The following is a 20,889-nucleotide window of genomic DNA, read 5'->3' on the forward strand; positions in this document are numbered from 1 at the left end:
TGTTTTCCCTTCCTTATTCCTATTATAATGCTCCCTCCCTCCATCCTTTTCCACAGAAATCACATCTGTCCTTCAAGGCCTGCTCATATGCAGCCTCTTCCATGAAGGCTTCCCTGATTTCCTGTCCCTCACTCTCAAAATGTACAAAAGTGGTTTCCTACTGCTGTGGGGTTAGGGAAAAGGAGAGGCATCAGAACTCGGTGCAGAGGGGGTATTGGAGCCACTGGTCAGGACAGCACGGAGTTGGAGGTGCAAGGAAGGAGCTGAAGTTTGCATGCAGGGTTCAGGCATTTGAGTCGAGGGTGAAAAAAGGACAAGAAGCGGGGAGGGGGTAAACCAACAACAAAGTAACCCACACTGTCACCCTCCACCGCCCTCTCCTCTCCTGCCTCCAACATTGATCAGGACCAGGAATCCAAACCACATGGAAACCATGGTTGAGAAGATGTGTGTGGGGGGCTGGAGGTGGGGCAGGGTTCTGCCCAGAGACAAAGAAGCACACACAGGCCATTACTGAACCGAGCATGCGTAGTCATCACAGGGTTTGTAGCACAGGAGAGAATGGGGGTTGGGAGTGGGCAGCGAGAAAGGTGAGAGCAGAAATTTGGCAGAGTCTGCGAGATGGATCTCTCTTCTGCATGGTAGACAGTTGCCCGGGAGTCTCAGGCCGCCCCACGCTGCCAGTAACAACCGGTCCGTGGCTTTATCCACACTTCATTTCTGGAGCAAGGGGGCAGAGCAATTCCAGGCTTCCCTGTTTGAATCCACAGAGGCCTTAGGGGCAGGGAGAACACGAGGAACACAGTTCACATTCCTTGGAGGCCCAAGCTACAGGAATGTCTTAGGACAGTATTTCTCAAAGCGCATGCTGTGGGGATCACCTGGAGAGCGTATGAAAATGCAGGCACCTGAGCACCTCTCCGGAGAGCCCGATTCAGAGAGTCTGGGTCAGGGCCAGGGAGTCTGCATTTGACACTCGGTTGATTCTAATGCACACTGAAATCTAGAACTACCTTTCCATATGGTAATAAATGCACTTTGAGAAGCTAAAAGGATCCTCAATGATGGGATTTTCATGAAAGGGGATAGGAAGGGAGACACTGGGCTTATGGGGTGCTCCCTTGAGAAGCTTCCATGGGAAGGGCAGGGGGCAGCATGAGGACACTCACACAGACTCCTGGGGACAGGAGCCAAAGGAGGAATCTCTGACAGATTCTTGTTTTACACAGGACCACACCAGAGGCGGACTCTTGAGACAAAGATCTGAGGGCCGGAAGTTGGGATTCTAGGAAGCGCTGGTAGGGGAGTGAGGAAATGAGACAGCAAAGGGCAAGAAGCCAGTCCAGGGGCTTTCCGGAGCAGGTTAGCTCTGAGTACCTCTGGGAGTGGTGTGTGAGGGCTGGGAAGCTGGAGCCTTTGTCCTTCACTCCCTATTCACCATTGGCTGATAGCTTCCATCAGGAGTATTAGTTTCTGCCCAGGGCTTCTTTTTTTTTTAAAAAAAATTATTTATTTATTTGAGAGAGAGAGAGAGCGAGAATGTGAGTGAGCAGGAGCTGGGGGAGGAGCAGAGGGAGAGAGAGAGAAGCAGACTCCCTGCTGAGCAGGGAGCCCAACATGGGGCTTGATCCCAGGACCCTGGGATCATGACCTGAGCCGAAGGCAGATGCTTAACTGACTGAGCCACCCAGGCGCCCCCTGCCCAACACTTCTGACTTGTCTCACTCTCAGGCTGGGAGAAAGGCTTCCATTGGAGAATAACGTGCTTCCGATAGGAGACCACTGGTGTGGATAACAAAGGCTAGTGCCAAGGGGCCATGGGTAGGGCATCCCCAGCACCTGCTACAACTGCAGTGACCCTTAAGTCACATGTACTGCATCTTACAGTTTACCTATTGCTTTGCCATGCATCATTGCAACGGATGAAAAAAAAAAAAGAACAACCTGAGATGAGCAGGAGAACATCATGGCGGTGGGAGTGGACCCTGGAGTCAGACTGACCTAGGGCACCAGTTCTTCCTCTTTGTTAGCCGAGTGGCCTTGGACAAGTCATTTTACCTCACTGAATCTCAGTTTCCACATCTAAAATAGGAATCGTAATGGCACCTATTTCTTAAGGTTATTGTGAGGCCTAACTGAAGAAATGCATTTAAGGTTTCTAGCAGAACACGTGAGATTTAAAGGGATTCCCTCTCCCTCATCCCTATGTCTTTCCTCATCCCATGTACCCCACGGCACGGAGCCCCAGTGTATGACACCGAGGTGATGTTTAATAGATGTTTCAAACACGGAAGGCTTAAGTACACCTTGGAGAAAAGTCCAGGTTGCTTAGGAAGTGGTAGAAGAAGGTGCCACTTAAAGTAATATAAAATTGAGAAAAGCATATTGAGGGGATGGGCATTGAACAAGTTCAGGCGCAAGGAAGGCTCTCTCCTGGAGAAGACAATGCCTTGTAGACTGGATTTTGAATGATTGGGGGCAGGGGGCTGAGAAGAGGATCCTGGGTGGGAAGATGCCTTGGACAAAGGCCTGGTGGCGGGACAGAACAGAAGACAAACATAAGCTCACATTTCCTGGGCATTTACCAGGCACAAGGCATGGTGGAAACTGATTTTTCACATGCTTTACCTCACTGGATCCTCACCACAACCCTTGAAGGTAGGTACTACTGTTAATTTCATCTTCCATGTCAGGAAACCAAAGCCCAGAGAAGTTGGGTCACTTGCCCGAGGCCTCACAGGCAGAAAACGATGGAGCCTGGAGTCAAAATCAGATCTGTCTGAATCCAAAGCCCAGTCAATCGGGTGGTAGCAGCTCTACTAATGATTACTGATTATAAGAACTGTTATTATGACTGTGGGATGATCAGCTCCCACTACGAATTTAATACAACAAAGACTGAGGACCTACTGTTATTATGTATTATTACCTAAGGGGGGAGCAGTTATGGCCTGAATCTTTGGAAATTCTCCTTTGTTGCAGGGCATCCTGGGAATTTCCCTTTGGTTTCCCCTAATTATTTCTCAAAGCCGTGGGCCTGGTTCATATGATCCTGACTCCAATTTTCGATTCCCTCTCAGCGTACAGCATGGGTTGTCATTGTTTCATCACAAGCTGCACTTTTGATGAATGCTGGATAATCAGAACAAAAGCCTAGGAAAAATAATTAGGGGGGAACCAAAGGGAAGAGGCTCGCAGCCTTGAATGAGAGACTGTGCGAATGTTTCTAGGACTCAGTCCCTGAAGCTCTGACAATGTATTTTGATCCTTGTCTGCATGCAAATGAATGACTCCATCAAATCAGAGGCAGTTTGTCACAGTGCAGGTTATTTAGCTAGTTAATTAAAAGTCTGAGCGAGCTGGTGTCTCTCTGCACTGGGCTCTGAAGATAACCAAACCTATGTCCTGACCAGGCAAGTTAATTTAAAATAAGTGACCTCAATTGGGTAATGGCTGCAAGTTCAAATTCAAGAATCACTGTAATTAGTCCCAGATGGATCTTAATTGTTCTTTCAGGAAACAGAGTGGGGAAGGGGGAAAGAGGAATGCCTGAGCCCAAAGTAAAGGTTATTAGCCCTACCTTTCAAAAGCAGGGGAGCTGATAGGGGCAGGGCATAGGTACTGTGGTGTAACAAGAGTTTCATTTGCTGCTTTTCCAAATGCAACCTTCCAGAGGCAGTGGGTAAAATGGGTCTAGCTCTTTTTGAAATAAGGTCTAAAGAAACTCAGCACTCTGAACCACGTGGTCTCAGGTAAGTTATTTAACCTTCCTATGTCTGTTTCTCATCTACATAATCGAGAAAACACTATTCACCCTACCTACCTCTGAAGTTTGAAGGAGATACGTTGCAAAAAAAAGCTTTGAAAAAATATGGAAAGATCTACGGGGCAGTGTGTATTCTTGCTTTAAGCCAGGAGAGTTTCCCAATCAAGGATTCTTGATTTGAGAGTAGAAGGCCCTATGTATGGACCTCTTTTTATTTTTCCCTGAGACTCTGTCATAAACCAGGTACCTTCTGAACGATAGCTCTCGAAAGAAGAAAGGGTCAGAGTGGGCGGTATGTTCAGCCCCATATCTGTGTGGTGGTACGTGATGTTCTAATTTCTTGGGGGGTGTACCCACGGAGCTGAAAATGATTTCGGCTTTATGGGTTTTCGGAAGAAGTCAGATTATGAAATTGGATCCTTCTCCATTCGTGTTAAAATAAATCTCAGACTTGAAATTACATGCTAGCACAGCCCTGTGGTTCCATGAGGTCAGCGTCCATCACGGTGAGAGTAGGATGGTATTATCCCCACTTGTTTTTTTATATGAATGCTTGGGTTTCCCTACAGTGTTCTGGTACATTGTAATTGCCCATATCTTCCCCAGCCCTGGAAGCCAAAATTAATAAGAATTTGTACAGTGATAAACACAATATAAGCAAAAAACTCCTAACCTAGTTCAAAGCCTTGGAAGACCAAGAATTTGACCAGGTTGGGCTGCATGAACGACTGCTTTTGAAGCTGCTTTTTCCCCCTTGATTCCATTTTTTAAAGGGAATTGTATTGTGATACCCATTTGAGTCCCTCTTAATGGAATATAAGCATCTAAGACAGATTTACAATCTATGCCTACTGACAGTAATCACAACTGTTTATCCTTCAAGCCTAACCAAAACTCATTTAATTAGCTTGCTTTTAAATCAGAGTCTGCGTTCTGCCTTGTTAGATGAGCCAAGCAAATAATGGAGTTGTGTCTCCCAGAATTGCATTGTTATTGAAGGGCCGTGCCTTTTGCTGAAAAGAGCTCGAGGTCATAATGAACAAATAAACGAACAAAAAACCCTCGCTCCACATTACTCTTCATCACTGGGAAACACTCATCCATGGTAGGGAGCAGCAGAGGACACAACTCTGCTAGGATTTTGCAAAGGTTTAAGTTATAGACTGAGCCGTCCTTTCTAGAAATCTCCCCGGGGAGTTCCGGTAGTGCACGCAGCATGAATAAAAGGCACAATATGCAGTGTGTGCAGGACTGGCAATTATTCTCCAAGTGATACATGTCAGGACTTTTTTTTTTTTTTACTAAAAAGTTAAGAAGCTATTTATTTAATGCAACAGATATTTATTGAGCACTTACTAGGTTCCAAACTGTTTTGGATGCTGGGGCTACAGCAGCGAACAAAACATAAAAAACCCTGCCCTCACGAAGCCTAGACTCTAGTTGGGTTGGCTAGTAATTACTCCGTCCTGTGAATTCCTAGGTGGTTTCTAGCTCTCATCTTTCAGACTACTGATGATATACCCGATTTAGGCATGTGTTCTGCCATCCCGATTAGACTCTGGGTCCTTGAGGGCAGGGTCTCAGTTTAAACTTGTTTTATCATTCAGCCCAGTGAACTGTGGGCACGTGTTCAATCAATGTTTGTGAATGATGAGAAAGAAGACGACTCGAAATACAAGAAGGATGAGAAGTGCATTAACTTCAAATGTTATCTTTCTGGGGTAGTATGTTTTCCTGTGAACAGATTATTTTAACCTATACACTAATTCCAGGCAGTTGGGCAGGAAGTGGGATGGGGGGAGGAGGTTGGTGGCCTATTCAGGGGAACCCATCTGTAGATTTCTATTTGGTCCATGTATTGGCATAATCTTGGGTGGTGTGCCATGAAGAGTATGGACTCTAAAATCAGATCTGGGTTTAAAAATTAAATAAATAAATAAAATCAGATCTGGGTTTAAATCCTTGCTTTTTCACCTCAGTCAGTGTCTTCCCTGTAAAATGATAGTGTGGTTTAATCCCTAAGTAGAAGCCTCTCATTCTGGAGGCCATGGTACTGCATTTCCTGGTGGAAAAATCCCATTTCTTGGGGATCGAAAGGTCATGACGAAAGGTAGAGTCATGTTTTGGCCAATTTAGCCCGTGTTCTTCTTGGTATCAAGTTTCTACCATTCTGCTTTATGACATCCTAGCTTATTAGCATTCACTCTGACAAGCAGTAAGTGGCATTTATCATACCTATGCAAATAGAAATTCCACCCCCTTTCACCAAACCAGATGAACTGTCGGGTCCTTGAAGACCCAGTTCAACAAATCATCAGGAAAAGGCCTCCCTGATCTCCAGGTCAGGCTGAAGGAGGCATTGTTTTTTCTGCATTCCAGGAGGATCTGTGTTCCCCTTATCACACTAGACCACGATCATCTGTTTACTTGACTGCTTCCCTACTGAACCACGAGCTCCTTAAGGGCCGGAACCAAGTCTTATTTGTTTTTTATTTTTTTTCTTTCAACTTCTTACTAGTTCTTGTCCAGGACAACAGATATAGGCAGCATGAGTAGAAATGTTGTCTTGCTTTCAAGGAGAGCTTGAAACCATCTCCTTAAATTTCAGCAGATCTGGGGCGCCTGGGTGGCTCAGCCATTAAGCGTCTGCCTTCAGCTCGGGTCATGATCCCAGGGTCCTGGGATCGAGCCCCGCATCAGGCTCCCTGCTCGGCGGGAAGCCTGCTTCTCCCTCTCCCACTCCCCCTGCTTGTGTTCCCTCTCTCACTGTGTCTCTCTCTGTCAAATAAATAAATAAAAATCTTAAAAAAAAATTTCAGCAGATCTGCTGGAGGGGATTGTGCGTAAGAGTCTTCTGTTTCCTTTTTTCATGCAGTTAAGAAGATAAAGCCATTCACTCGTTTCTCCTACTTCAAGTAGTATTCCTGTTTATGTAGATTCTATGAAGAGGACACTTGAGTAATGGGTCCTTTTCAGTTTCCATAAAGAACCGAGTCTGAGCTAGTCTTGTTTATGCAAAAAGCCTTTGTTAGATATGTTGGGTTCTGTTGAAATGAGATTGCAAAGGGAACCATCCCTGTCTTCCTCTGGATGACAGTAAGGGGAGATTCATCACCATCTGACAACTTTTCAGCTCAACTCTGAGCAAAGCAGATAAATGGAACTCATGAAATCAGTTTGCAGACTGAACAGCTTTCACTATGTTTGGAGAAACCATACAATTTTCTCTTCGTTCATAAATCCTCCAGTACCTAGCCCTTCTTCTTTAAAAAATAGAGTTTGATGGCAAGATTGCCATGCATGCATTGACATGACTTAAGAAAGTTAAGAGAATGAGTTTCAGGTCACTGAGTGGTAAGGACCATAAAAGAAAAGTGGGTAGAATTTCACATGTATTGTCTTTTGAGGGTTCGAGGTCACTGGCTATAGTTTAGCAAAGCAGGGTATTGTGGTGGAGGCTGCAGGGGACAGAGTCGCTGGGGAAGGAGACCACTGGGAAGTTTTCTCAGGCAAAAACTGTCCTACTTGGTTTCCGTATTCCACAATTAGTGCTGTATCTTCAACAGGTTGGGTGTGAGAAGCAGCCCATAAGTCTTCTGGGGAGGAGATGAGAACGACATTCCCCCTCCCTAATGAAAGCAAATGCCTGAGGATTTGGGGAGGGACCCGCTGCCACCTGCTATTGATGTAGCAAATGCAGAGGAACTAAAGGCTCTGTCAGGAGATGCACTTTCCTGTCACTCCTTGCAACTCTCTCTGAGCGGCCTGGTGGTTGTTGCCATGGACACCAAATAGCAAAGGGGTTTGGGTCAGAGTTTGAAGGATTGTGCTGTGCTGGAGTGGGTGAGACTGAAATTAAGTTAATGCATGTACAAATAAGGTGTGTTTCTTTCCTTAGTGCCTTTGAGAAAACTGCAACAAAGCAGTCTGTCAGGCAACAATTGATTTTATATTGGCTAGGGAAGGGGGGAAGAGGAGCAATTTATTGAGTAGGAGGTTCTCAAGTGAAGCACATGCAGTAGTTTGAAATAGGTCAAGAGAAGTGAAAAGGACTCTCAGAGCTGTTGAGGACATAGCAGCGAAGGAACCTAAGAATGGCCTTTAAGAAGCTTTTGATAGTACCGTCTTTGACTGTCGAGTCTCCTGATTCAGTGTCCCCGGATATTCATCTCTTAATCTAAGACACAGTGTTACTGAGGTCCCACTCTATTTTGGTTCTTCCCTCTTATTTACCTCTGTGTGCATGCATATGTGTGTGTGTGTGTGTGTGTGTGTGTCTTTTAGATAGCATCGTTTCAAGGTTCTGATTTGCAAATCAGTTCACCCAGTTCTGTGTCCCCATTCTTAAGATCGGCAGGCCCATTTTCTGGCAATGCTGAACTTTGAAAGATATGGCACCCTTCCTGCCCCTGTCCCCAATAATGATCCACTTACACCTAGAGCTAGAATTTCCCACTGTTGGGGCAATTAAAGGCATGAAAACAATTGAAGTGAAACCATGGAAGTTTGAGTACAATACTCATGTTTAGGACAGACCTATTTGGTCCACAAAACCATAATCAAAGCCCCTGGCACGCCCTTGGTAGCACTCACAAATCCAGACGTTTAAGGTGACTCCCTCACTTCAGTCTCCCTCTCTTGAGACCCGCCTCAGATTAGAGAAGCAGCTTAAATGCTTTTTGAGTTCTCAGGCTCAGGGACCACACGTTCCTTTCCTTGTTCATTTTCTCCTCCTTAAGAAATGAGGTGCAGTGACTCTAATTATAATGCTTGCTATGCTTGATATGTGTAGACTTGCCCTCTCTGAGGATCTTAGAATACTTTAGAGAAATTGTCTGATTCATCTTAACGTCATCCTAGTCAGGCAGGGAAGGCTTCTTATATTTTATGGCTGAAGTCGCTAAGATGATGAAAGGTGAGGTGGCTGTACAAGGTCATACGGTGATCTTGAGATAGAGCTCAGCCAGCATTTGGGTCTTTGGCCTAGCGCTGGATTACTTCAGAAGATATTTGTCAACCGCTATTCTTTTCCCAAGTAGGGTGTTGGGGGCTCATGTGTATTTGGGAGGCTCTTTGGTAGCTACATTCATCTTAAAAGGTTGGAGAGAGAATAGTGGTGCCTGGCTACTTCTTTCTTCCACTTACCTCTACCTCTGGTGACATGACAGTAATCATCACCAATCTCCCCAAGCCCTGGTCCTGGCCTGTTGAATGCTGCCCCTTACTTGGCGCTTTGTTATAACCTCTGGGCAGAGACAGATGTGGACTGAGGGAAGGTTGCCCCAACAGACATGAGATTTGATCGGAATGGCCAGTGGGGTGGTTGGTAACAAACTGACCAAGGGCTCTTTCCCACACTCTGTCTCATCAAAGTCCAGACCTTGGCATGGATCAATTAATTGCCATTGGCCTTCAGTGTTAGGGCAGTAAAGAACGTGAGTTTGCATCTTTTATTTTATTTTTTATCACTGCACTTATTTTGCTTGGTGTCTCTCTGTGGGAAATCCCAGAAATCTAAATTATTTTAAACATAAGGGTCCTGTGGCAATGGGAGCAATAATTAGCTTTTGCATTGCTGTCGTAAACTGTGGCTCTTCCAGCCCTTATGAAACTGTTTGTTACAGCATCTGTTAGAATCTAGGACAAGGCTGCTGTAATCATGCAGCTGTGTGATGAACCTTCTAATTGCTACATTTTTGTTGCTCTTAATCTGGGGAAATTTCCTAATAAGGCAAGATGATGATTCTAAAAAATTCATTAATGTTTACAAGGCAGTTATTCTGACGCATACGACTTAGTCAATCTCTCAGAGCCTGTAAAGCCTTACCTGGCACATTCACAATGTAAGCCATACAAAGGAACAGGTTATCAGGGTATTTTCCTCCCATGCTAACTGAAAATGTACTCATTGCCTGTGGAGGGATGAAACAGCTATGCATGGTCAATGTTACCTTTCTATTTTTTTTTTTTTTTTAAAGACCTGCAGTCTCACTTGATAAAGTGATGGGATCAACTCAAAACAAAGGAAGATATTTGTATTAGTTTTATTTTTGCATTTGAATTGGTTCGTATCTTTAGAATTTTGGAATAAGGTACCAGCCTTAATCCTAGAATATTGGTATTACTAGATGGGAGAGAAGGTCTTTTGATTGAATAAATCTTTACTGCAATCTATTCTACATTGCTATGTGTGAAGGGCGCCTGAGCAGGAGTATGACAGTGGATAAGGATATAATGGGGAACTTATGATAGGCTTGTGATGAACAAACAAACCACAGTTAATCAGAAGCCAACTACCAGAAATTCCTGATAGGAATTTCCCCCAGTCATTTTCCAGATATTATAAGGACTGATGTGATATTTCCATATACATATGTGCACAGCTTTCATCAACCAGAAAATCCTGTTAATGGGGGGCATTTGTTATTCTGTACTCTAAGGAGAGAGGTAAATGATAAATTTCCAGGCTGTGTCCTGGCCTTGGAGCACAGCATCTCAATTCCCCCCTCCATCTGTGTCTCCAAGGCTAAGCGAAGCTCACTGATATTGAGGCTTGCAAGATTCACAGTTAGCAAAGAAACATTCCGTGAGGGTCACCAGCCTGGCAATCTGAGGAAGCAGGAAAGTTGACTTACACAGTTTTAGATACTTATACTCTGCCTTCCAGAACGATTGTATTGCCTTATCACCCCTACTACCATAGCATGAAAGACATGGCCTCCCCCCTGCCCATGTCTAGAACCACGTATGGTAACATAGGTTGGGACTCAATATTTCTCGAATAGCCTACCTTGTTTTTCACAGCTCTGGGAATCACAGCCTGTTGGAACTGGAAGGGACCATCATATAGAACACAGTCATTATACAGTTTAGGAAATGGAGGCACAGAGGGATTAAGTGACTCGTTGGGAGTCCTACAGCCTGGGGCTAGAACCCAGGTCTGTCTCCAGGCCTCTGTCCTCTGCTTTATAAAAACTCCAAGATGCCTCCAGTAATCCCAAGGACTGTCACGAGGTTCCCTAATGAAAACTAATTTGAAATTGTGTTGATTTTTTTAAATAAAACCCCCAAACCTCATAGGAAATAATCAAGCAAATAATTAGGTACCACAGTTTTTTAAAGTAAGGGGAGGGAACTGTTGGTTGAGCAAGAGCTGTTCCTTTTTGAGACCAAAGCTTCTATCATCTGAAATAAACAAGTGTCTTGCTGTTTCAAAGTAATGATCTTGAATGAGTTTCTTGTCTTTATTTTCCCAGAGGGGATTTGTTTCTAAATAGTCACAAAGTCAGTCTAGCCAGTCTAGTGTGAAGTATGACCAGAGAATCAGACCATCTTTTTTAATAAGCCAAAGATAAAATCTCTAAATATAGAACACTGGTGTCTGCTACTAACTCTTAGGATAAATATCTTTGCATTTTAGGGAACAAGTTTGTTTAAGGCTGCCAGTGAGTGTTGAAATCACCTAACATGCGGAAGCCTTTTACTGCAAGTAAAAGTGTGTGGCTCTGCCCATTCACGTAGGGCCTGGAGGCCGGATGTTAGGCTGGATTTAAGAGAAACAATGTCAGCAGTGAGCATTTTAAGAAATCCAACCATAGGTTCTGCTTTCTGGGACACTGTTTTGCAATTTTGTGGTGCACTTTTGCTTCAAAATATTTATTAGGGTAGTCCAATATATGTTGAGTAATAGCTTTAAATCACCATGTCAATAAGGTAAGAAATAGAGACCACAGGACATCATAATTGGTGAAGTAATGAGAAAGGTCCCTGAAAATGATGTATGAGGCAGCCAATTTCATTTCAGGGAGAAAACTGGAATGGTTGGAGGTGGGAAAAGAAAGGGAACATCTCGTAAGATACGGTAAAAAATGAAGGAAGGCCAATGGGTGTGCTTGGCTATGTATTACATGTAGGTCTGGAAGTATGACCGTTAGGAGATTGCGGAGCAGGGAAAAGCAAAGAGGAACGGGGTCTCCTTTTTTATATAAGGGCCTTACCATGTTCCTGGGGGAAGAGGATAGAGAAGCAAAGGTCTTGGAAACACTTTGACTTTACATTCTATGATGAATAAACTCATATGCAAAAATCAGCTGTGGGGCTTTTCTAATTCCTTTTATTCTACCAGCACATATGTACTTTGTCTTTATTATATTAGTTTACATTTGTTGAGATATGCTGCTCTCTCATTTGATTTACATTGCTAGGGGCTGTTACAAATTTTAAAAAGGAAAGAAAGAGAACTTTTGTTTTTTCCAGTAGTGCCTAGGATAGTACTCTAATATAAGCCCTTGTGTGAGGTTAGCCTCAGAACAGTTGATTGGCCCTTGTCTTGGAAGTGTTCCCTGTAAATTACAATGCCTGTTCCAGAGGTCTGATCCCTTTGCCTTCCTTCTTCTTCCTGCGTTATCTCATAATTACTCAGTGATTTCTTAGATAGGGAAGCAATTATTTATCCATTCCAAGAGATCCCATTCTGTGTGGCCCTTGTTTCTCTGTCATCTCTATCATGGGGGTATGGCCTCAGATCACCCTTAGAAATCCAGGTAAGTAACACCAGCCAAATCTCTTAATGTGTCTTTTTGTTTAAAGATTCTGAAAGACTTCTCATTTAGTCCACCTGTAGACACAAGCTGGTAAATAAATAGCACCTTGCTTTGGTTCAAGGGGTCTCCAGTGTCGCTGTACTATCTCCTATCTAGTACCAGCCCATCATATAATCTGAATGTCAGGAGGACATAGACCTAAGTGTGAAGTATAGAACCACTACCACGTGGGGGTAGAAGAATGTTTAGCTTTCAGCTTGTAATGATGCCTCTGAAAGCAGGTCTCTAGAAGAACTATGGAATTCTAAGCATAGAGAATCTTTCTTAGACAAATTCTAGTGTTGAAAAGAAATTGACCAGGGGCACCTGGGTGGCTCAGTTGGTTAAGCGTCCGACTCTTGATTTCGGCTCAGGTCATGATCTCCCGGTTGTGAGATGGAGCCCCGCATCAGGCTCTGTGCTCAGCACGAAGTCTGCTTGAGATTCTTTCTCTCTCTCTGCCTCTGCCCCTCCCCCCACTCATGCTCTCCCCCTTTCTCTCAAAATAAATAAATAAAATCTTAAAAAAAAAAAGAAAGGAACTGACCATAGTGCTTGAGGGTGTGTTGTGGCAGTGGGCATGGAAAGGAGGAGAAAATTGAGTAATTTATTTCCCTATCATGGCCCCTCCAGACCCATAATTTATCCTAACTGTGTCCCCTGACCATCTTCTCCTTTGGACTTTGGATAGGGTAAAAAGGAATACCTATGGAATAAAGCAAAAGATATGAGAGTATCAGAAAGATTCTCTGGAGTAGCCTATACCCACCCCTGAGAGATAAAAGTAGGATAAAAATCTTCCAAGAGTGATGGGCATATCACTCTCTATCCCAGTTCTGCCAGATACTTGATTAACTTTCCATAGCATCTAAGCTAGTGAGGAAGGGATGCTATTACTGTGAAAAAGCACCCTCCCTAACCTGCCTCACCAAACAAATACCATGATAGGTGACTGGGAGAGCTACATTTACACGGAATGAGCCTAGAGTGTTCAGAAAAACCTACTCTTCGGGAATAAACTGGACATTTTGACAGGGGCAGTTATGTTTTTAGGTATTAAAGATAGAGGTGAATAGGAGCAGGCTCACCCCTAACGTTTCTGGAAACCAGGGCAGGAATACAAATGGAGGACCACATACCACATACCCTATGTTTAAATGTTAAAATGTCCAAAAACAAGGTATGCCTTGGCCTGCCCGTGTATCTACCTGTCAACCCAAATAAAGAGGTAAACTGAGGCGAGCTCAAATGACCAGAAATTTAGTTTGTGCAGGAATAGCAGAGGAAGTGCAATTCCAGGAAATGCAAACTGTAGCAAGCTCCAGGCGAGTCTGTCTAGGGTGTGGGGTGGGCAGTATTTCTGGGCAAGGAATGCAAAGAGTGGGGAAGTCTGGTCAGCATCCCAGCAATAAGTTCACTGGCTTGAGGATGAACAGAAATTCTTGATGGATGTTCATTGGTCAGGAGAGAGGTTCTGGTTTTCCATGAAGTCAGGCATTTATGGGAAATCAGTCCTCTCAGTTCTTAAGTTTCATTTTCCTGAAGGCGCATGCATGAGAGTCTCCATTTCAGATCCTCTAGTTCCATTTTAGATTGAAATCCTTTCACATGCCCAAAGCTCTGCAGGCCATGCCCTTGAACTAGATCAGGATGCTCAAAGACTCAGGCTCTCTCCCAGGCCTGTGAGATCCACACACACGGCTGGGGCAGGGCAGGGTGGGGTGGAAGCTGAGCCCCAGGGGCCCAGAACTCCTGCCTGGTGACTTGGACCCACCTGAAGCCAGGATGGGGTAGAGCTGTCAAGTTCTCCAAGAAGCCAAGGACAGCAGGTGGCCAGCCCCAAGGCTCACTTTTCTGACTTGGAGTTGCCAAGCAATTCTACATGTCTTCCAAAACCACATTATTCAAGTAGTACAGAGGGAGGGAGCACAGTTATCTGCAGAAACCCATCTGCCAAGTTTCTTCACTTAGGCTGATCTGGGGCGGCCAATTGTAAACAAAATTAGTCATTTTTCTCTTGTTTCCTATGGCATAAGTTGTCAATTTCTCCTTCACTGCCCCTGCCCTTGCCCCACTCCCCCTTAATCCCATGTGCCCTTGGGCTCTGATCTGGGGAGCCCAGTTTGGCTTATGTGTCCCACTTCCTTGTTCCCCTGATGTTCAACCAGCTGCTAACTGTTCAAAAAATCTCAAGACCAGAAAGGCGAAAAAAACCATCTCTGTGTTTTAGTGTTTGCAGTATGAGGAGCCCTCTAAAGCATGGAGCTCAAGGCAGTGGCTCCTCTCACCTGGGTTTAAGGGTGATATTGGGTGGGTGTGAGGAACGTGCCCCTTGGAGGCCTGCTGCTCAAATCTAGCAGTCCAGAAAAGCTCAACACCCACCCCAAACACTTATCCTGTGGGCATTTGTGCTTTCCCAGAATGAGTCCTATTTTATGCTTGGTTTTCTAGGAGTTAATGAAGGGAAGAGGAGTTGTGCCTTCCAGACTTTTTCAGTTACATTCAGGTAACTAGCAAGAGAATGAGGAAATGGGCAACATCTAGAGCAGTTGGGGGTAAGAGAATGGAGATTGTGGTTCTTTACCTGAGAAGAACTGCACACAGATAAGAATGCTAGTTGTACTTATATATCACTCTGATAAAGTACCTCTCACAATTTATTCCTACCCTTGTGGGGCCCATTGCAGAAGATTGTTTTGGTGCCATAAGTAAATGAACTTGTTCATCATAAATGAGCTTTTCACCAAAGGGTGGGTTTAAGGAGCATATTTTCAATTCCTTGTGTTAATGGAATATGGATCCTCGTCAAGTGGAGAAAATATCTGTGAAATGCTTGTTGTTTATCAACGCTTGTTGTAAACAAAGCTGTTCTAGGCCTCATCAGGATGCTTATCTCTTATAACCTCAGGTTGAACCTACTCTGCTTGCAAACCTCAGTCAGACCCAAGGCTGATGAGTGCAGTGATTCACAGCATTTGGAGTCAGACCCCCTGGATTCAAATTCTGGCTCCACCAGTCATTAGCTGTATGACTTCTATGCCTCAGTTTCCGCATCTATAAAATGGAGATACTATTCCCATCTACCTTATAGGGCTAACACGGGGATTAACTCACAGGAGATATATAAACACACATAACCACATGCATTGATTAAAGTGGTATCTGGAACTTTGTAACCATCTAATACCTATTTGTTATTAAAAATGCCCAGTTGTCATAGATGGCTCAAGGTTTTAATGCTTTTAATTATTTTAATTGATGCTGAAAAATCCAGTTAATTCTCAGATAGTCCTTGAGCTTATCAATCACTGTGTGTGACCCAGTGTTACATTGGAGAGAAAAATAGGGAGGTCGCCTAACATGCTAAACTCATATTAGTGAAACCTGAGGCTAGTTCAGGTCTTAAACCCTGCTCTTATGTGAAGACCTTAGATTGAACTGATATCTTGGAAAATCCACGAAGACACTGTTCTGGAGCAACAGTCCCTCAATAACTAATTTTCACAAGCACAAAAACTTCCCCCTCGTGAACAAATAGCTACGGTTACTGGTTCCTGAGTGCCTACTGGGTGCCAAACACTGTGCCAGGTGCTCTCCACAGATCTTGCGTGATCCTCACAGCACACGAGCATCACATGAAAGGAAGGGAGTGGAATGGTCTTTCAAGATGAGAAAGTTGAGCCTCAAAGAAATTAAGTCACTTTTTCAAAGTCATGCAAAAGAGAAGTAATAGAGCTAAGATTTGAAGTCGTGTCTCTTTGATTCCCAGGCTGGTGTTTATTCAACTGTACCACAAACAAAATCTTCCAAGAAGAAGGGATGCTAACACAACCTGTCTCATGGACTGGTAAGTCAGCTAAATGTTCTATAAGGAACGTTGAAAGTAAGGGCTAGAGCAAAGGGGGAGCAAACAGGGGAGGAACTGGATGGTACCACTCTGTGTTGAGTGGAGAGTGAGGCCAGGAGCAGGCATAAGCCTACATAACATTTTTAATTCACTTGATCTAGGTCTAGCCATTGGCAACAGTGCTCTAGTGACCCCAATTGCTACACACACTTTGGAGTGAGCACTGTCTCTTTTGTATGATAGCCTCATACTTTAGAAGGGCCCCTAATAGTGTTCATCTTGCTTAAATTGTTACCTTTAGAGACCTGACTTACTAACTTGGATGTTTCATTCTTAAAATGACTGTCTTTGAAGTGACAGAGTTCTCAAATGAAAGGAGCCTGAAGGATTGACCTGCTTCAGGATTCTGTCCTTAAGAAGTGTTCCTTTCACATCATCCACAATGAGGTGATTTTAGCCTGAAATATTTCCAGGGGAAATCATATATTCTGTATTTTTCCTGAGAGTAGCACATTGCCACATGTTGGTTTGGGCCCCACCAAGTTTGCATATGCCATAATTCAAACAGGGGCTATGCTGAGATTTCCCTTTGAATTATCTGTGAAAAAAATAAAAACACGGTAAAGCCCGAAGGGAGATGTTTAGATGTCTTTAAAGAGACAACCTTTTAGATATCCAATGGAGAGGCAACTTAAGAAATACCCTTATCTGTTCATTAAAATAAATCTTCTATAAGGATATTTACTTGTCAACAAACAGGATTAACTCAGAATATTTGTCTATTCTTGAAAACAGTCTTAAAACTATTCTAGATTTAACTTTTCACTACTCCGGAATGGCCTCACCTCCACATAGCCTCAACTGGTGACCTTTTACTTTCTTCCAGTTTCCTCTCCCCTTGTAATGAGTCCTTTCAAATGCCTACTCTCTAGTCCTAGTTAGGCTCATTTGCTCTGGTCCCGTCCTCAGGCAGGCAGAGTGGGTTGGCCAGTGCCTTCTTTATGATACCTCTTTATTCTTGAGGATGGTGATAAAACTGCCTCTTGGTTCTCTTTCACCAACCTAAACAACCCCAACCCCATGTAGTCTTTCCTCATAGGGCCCGTTTTCTAATGCTTTAATCATTTTTTGCTGCTCTTCTCTGGATCTTCTCCAATTGCTTTGCAAGTGTTTTACAACATAATCTGATGAGCAAGCCTAATCTAGGATTTGGCTTTCACTAAATATCTAATAAATTACTTAGAAATTAAGGAAGGTGGGTCAGTGTAGGGGCAAGAGCGCTGGACTAGGAGTCAGAAGACCTGAGTTTGTCCCTGCTTTGCCACTTACTAAGATTGAGCGGAGCACCACATTTGGACAAATCATCGGAGTGTCTCTAAGTGTCCATTTAATCATCTGTTAATTTGGGATAAACCCATAGTGAGGCTCAAATGAGATAATGTATGCGAAAACACGTCATTTAGCACCAAAGCACTACCCAAACACTATGTGTCAGACATCTTCTAAAAGCTTTGCCTATATTAGGTCATTGACGGACAGTTACCATCCCCATTTTACAACCAGGAAACGGGGGCACAGAGAGTTGAGTAACTTGCCCCAGGTCACACAGCTAGTGACAGAATCCACACCGACTGGCTCCAAAGTCCAGGTTCTGAAACTACGCTCTGCTGCCTCTCCAAATAAATTTTAAATGTCCAACAGAGCCATATCACGTTATGGGGCCTGACTTTCAAAAGCAGTCCACAGATATATGCTACGGGGATGGAGGATCTATTCTGTCACGAATAGGTAAGTCCACGAGTGGCAACCTTTTCAAAAGTGAATGTTTAGATTGGTCATTGCATGAAGGCAGCTGTCCACCAATGGGAGGGCCTCATGAACAGAATACAGTAATAGGAATGCTGTATCAGGTCGGGTCAGTGGTTCATTCAGCCTAGTACACCTAAATCTTCCTATACAAAGTGCTCTTCATTTTTAGATTAAAAATCTACAGTTTCTAAATATTCTCTGTGAACCTGACCATCTTTCATGGTTTCTTTCATCTGTCTCACTCTTTTTTCTATGTTAATTCTTAGAGCTGTAAGTTTGGGAATGCTTTCCTTAGCGTTGAACTGTTAAAGAGAGATATTAGTACCTCCTTTGAGTCTTTTTTTTCTGCTCTAGTCCGAGAGTTGGAAAGAGTTCAAAAAAGAGCTTTGGAGAGAAATGTTAGAAGAATTCGTATTTACCCTCTAAGTGTTTGAACATTTGCAGGGAAATTAGAACCTATATCAGGAAATGGGGAGGTTATGCTATATAACACTGTAATGAAGACCTGTTTATATTTTAAAAATTGCACCATATTGATGTCTTTTCATTCACACCCATGGGATATAGAGTACAATATGAACTTTATGCCAAAATCAAATCTGCAGGGAATAGCGTTATAATGGTGTAACAGGCTCTTCTACCCCAGACAGTGGCATGAAGTATCCTTTTGTGGGAGACTATAGAGGTTTCTTTTTATGAAAAAAACTCAATCAAAGTTGAAAACACCTTTGGAGGATAGGGGCATCTTTTATAAGAACATGATACTGTTTGAATTATAAATGCCATCATTCTAACCAGGATCTGTATTGTGAATTAGGATAAATTTGTCAAAAGAATGGTTAGGAACCAACGGGAAAAGTGACATCTCTGTATCTTAGCATTCAATTCATTTTTTTCAAATGTTTCCTCTAAAGAAACAGCATGTTGAATTTGTTGCTTAATTTAAATAATTTGTTTAATGAGAAATCTATTTTTATATAAAAAATAAATTATGGCAAATTCATGATATCATCAGAATAGGTTTGAGCAGAGAGCCACCATCTTAAACCTTTAGAAAATGTGTGCTTTAATAATCTTATCATGTGGCTGCAGGCACTTTTTTGCCTCTCCATGGAAGCATTGCAAAATCACAGCAAAACTTACTGAAAATGTGCTGGTTCAATATTCATTCATTCATCCGTCCATCCATTCATCCACCCATCCGTCGAACACTACATGCCAGGTACTCTGTTGGACACTGGAGATATAACCGTGAACAAGACAAACGTGGCCCCTACCTCATAGTACTTATGGGCTAGGAGAAATTCCTTAAATGGCAGAGTAAACAGTCATGAGTTGGTAGTTCTATAACAATTCTTTGAAAGAGGGAAAAAAAATAAGTGAAATGAACTCTTTAGCCTTACCTGGATGTTGCTAAAATTTTTCTTTGAACAATGTTCCCTGAAAAATTGTATGTAGGGGCACCTGGGTGGCTCAGTCGTTAAGTGTCTGCCTTCGGCTCAGGTCATGATCCCAGGGTCCTGGGATCAAGTCCCACATCGGGCTGCCCACTCTGCGGGAAGCCTGCTTCTCCCTCTCCCACTCCCACTGCTTGTGTTCCTGCTCTCACTATGTCTCTCTCTGTCAAATAAATAAATAAAATTAAAAAAATGAAAAATTGTATGTATTTTGAGGGATACTGTGAATGTACATATAGAAGAAAGGAAGATAGAAAGTGATACATGAAAAGAGAGAATGGGGCTTTTGAATAATGTTAGTTCAGTTTTCCTGAAAGCGTTAGGTAATAATGGCTATTTTTTTTTCTATAGCAGTTTATGTCTCTCGGAGCAATTATACCAACCATGTGAGATAGAGCAAGTTTTATTTTCCCCATGATGTAGATGAGAAAACTGAAGCATAGGTATTTTAATTGCCCAAGACCCCGTAGCTACATAAAATTCAGAGCTCTACCCACTGCGTTTTCTATTACATTATGCTGACAAATCCCAGCCTCCAGTGTAAGACCCTATAAAACCCAGACGACTTAACCAAATGTGACATATTCAAGAAGCCAAAGTTCCTGATGACAGAAGAAGGAAAACAAAGTACAACAAGGAGGACGTTCCTGCACTTTAGGCTATTAAGTAGGTCACCCACTAAAAGGCTATTTTGGTATACAATTTTAGAGGGCATGTAGTACATACACCAGAATCACTGACCTGATTCTTCACTTTCAGGATCTAAGAAAATCAAAGGTTTTTTTTTTTTTTTTTTTTTTTTTTAGAAGGGAGGGGTGAATCATTTGGGTAGTTCAAGAGAATGTTAGTTGGGAAATTTGATTTAGCCACAGGCTATGCTCTAGATTTCCTGTGAGATGTGATTCTCTAGAGGTGATGCCTTTCTCAGCAAGGGAACTGCTTTGTATCTCCACGATGCAGGCTCAGCGATTTCTCTCTTCCTCTCTTTTTTTGTCCCTCCCTTCTCCCCTCCTCTTCCCTATTTTTTTTTTTTTGCATTCCCTTCTTATGGGGGTATATCTGACAAATTGTTAATATTTAATTTGCTATAAAAACAGCTCTCCCAGGCAATGGCTGCTCACTATAATTTCAATCTCCAAAGCTGTTTTGGCCCCCAGGTACGCTGGGATCGAATTAGAATGGAAATGTTTCCCCTACAGTTTTGTTTATGGCAGCATAGGCACTCTGTTATTAACTGGAAAATTGAGATTTCTAAGGAAAATAATAAACTTTCACTGCATTTCAATTTGACTCTTTACTCCAAACAGAGTATCCATCTGGCTTAGGGTGAAACATTTCTTCTAATATTTTTTAGTCTTAAATTTAAATATCCGAGCTTAGGAACGAATACATTTGGGCCCATTGAATTGTATTTTTCCTCCAGTCTAA

At 43.0% G+C, this 20,889-nt stretch overlaps 1 protein-coding gene and 1 long non-coding RNA gene across 7 annotated transcripts in view; one reads left to right on the forward strand and one right to left on the reverse strand.

The window, feature by feature from the left end:
- LOC141370373 (uncharacterized) overlaps window positions 1–14,817 on the forward strand; it is a 213,686-nt gene extending 198,869 nt beyond the window's left edge. The window contains exon 3 of the long non-coding RNA XR_012374365.1: window positions 14,800–14,817. This is a non-coding gene — a long non-coding RNA (uncharacterized lncRNA). The remainder of the gene's footprint in view (window positions 1–14,799) is intronic.
- GRIA3 (glutamate ionotropic receptor AMPA type subunit 3) overlaps window positions 1–20,889 on the reverse strand; it is a 280,967-nt gene that overhangs the window by 125,378 nt on the left and 134,700 nt on the right. The window lies entirely within an intron of this gene.

Source organism: Callorhinus ursinus, unplaced genomic scaffold (genome assembly GCF_003265705.2).
Source record: "Callorhinus ursinus isolate GAN/ISIS: 27379988/994484 unplaced genomic scaffold, GSC_fseal_2.0 scaffold33, whole genome shotgun sequence".
Lineage (NCBI taxonomy): Eukaryota > Metazoa > Chordata > Mammalia > Carnivora > Otariidae > Callorhinus > Callorhinus ursinus.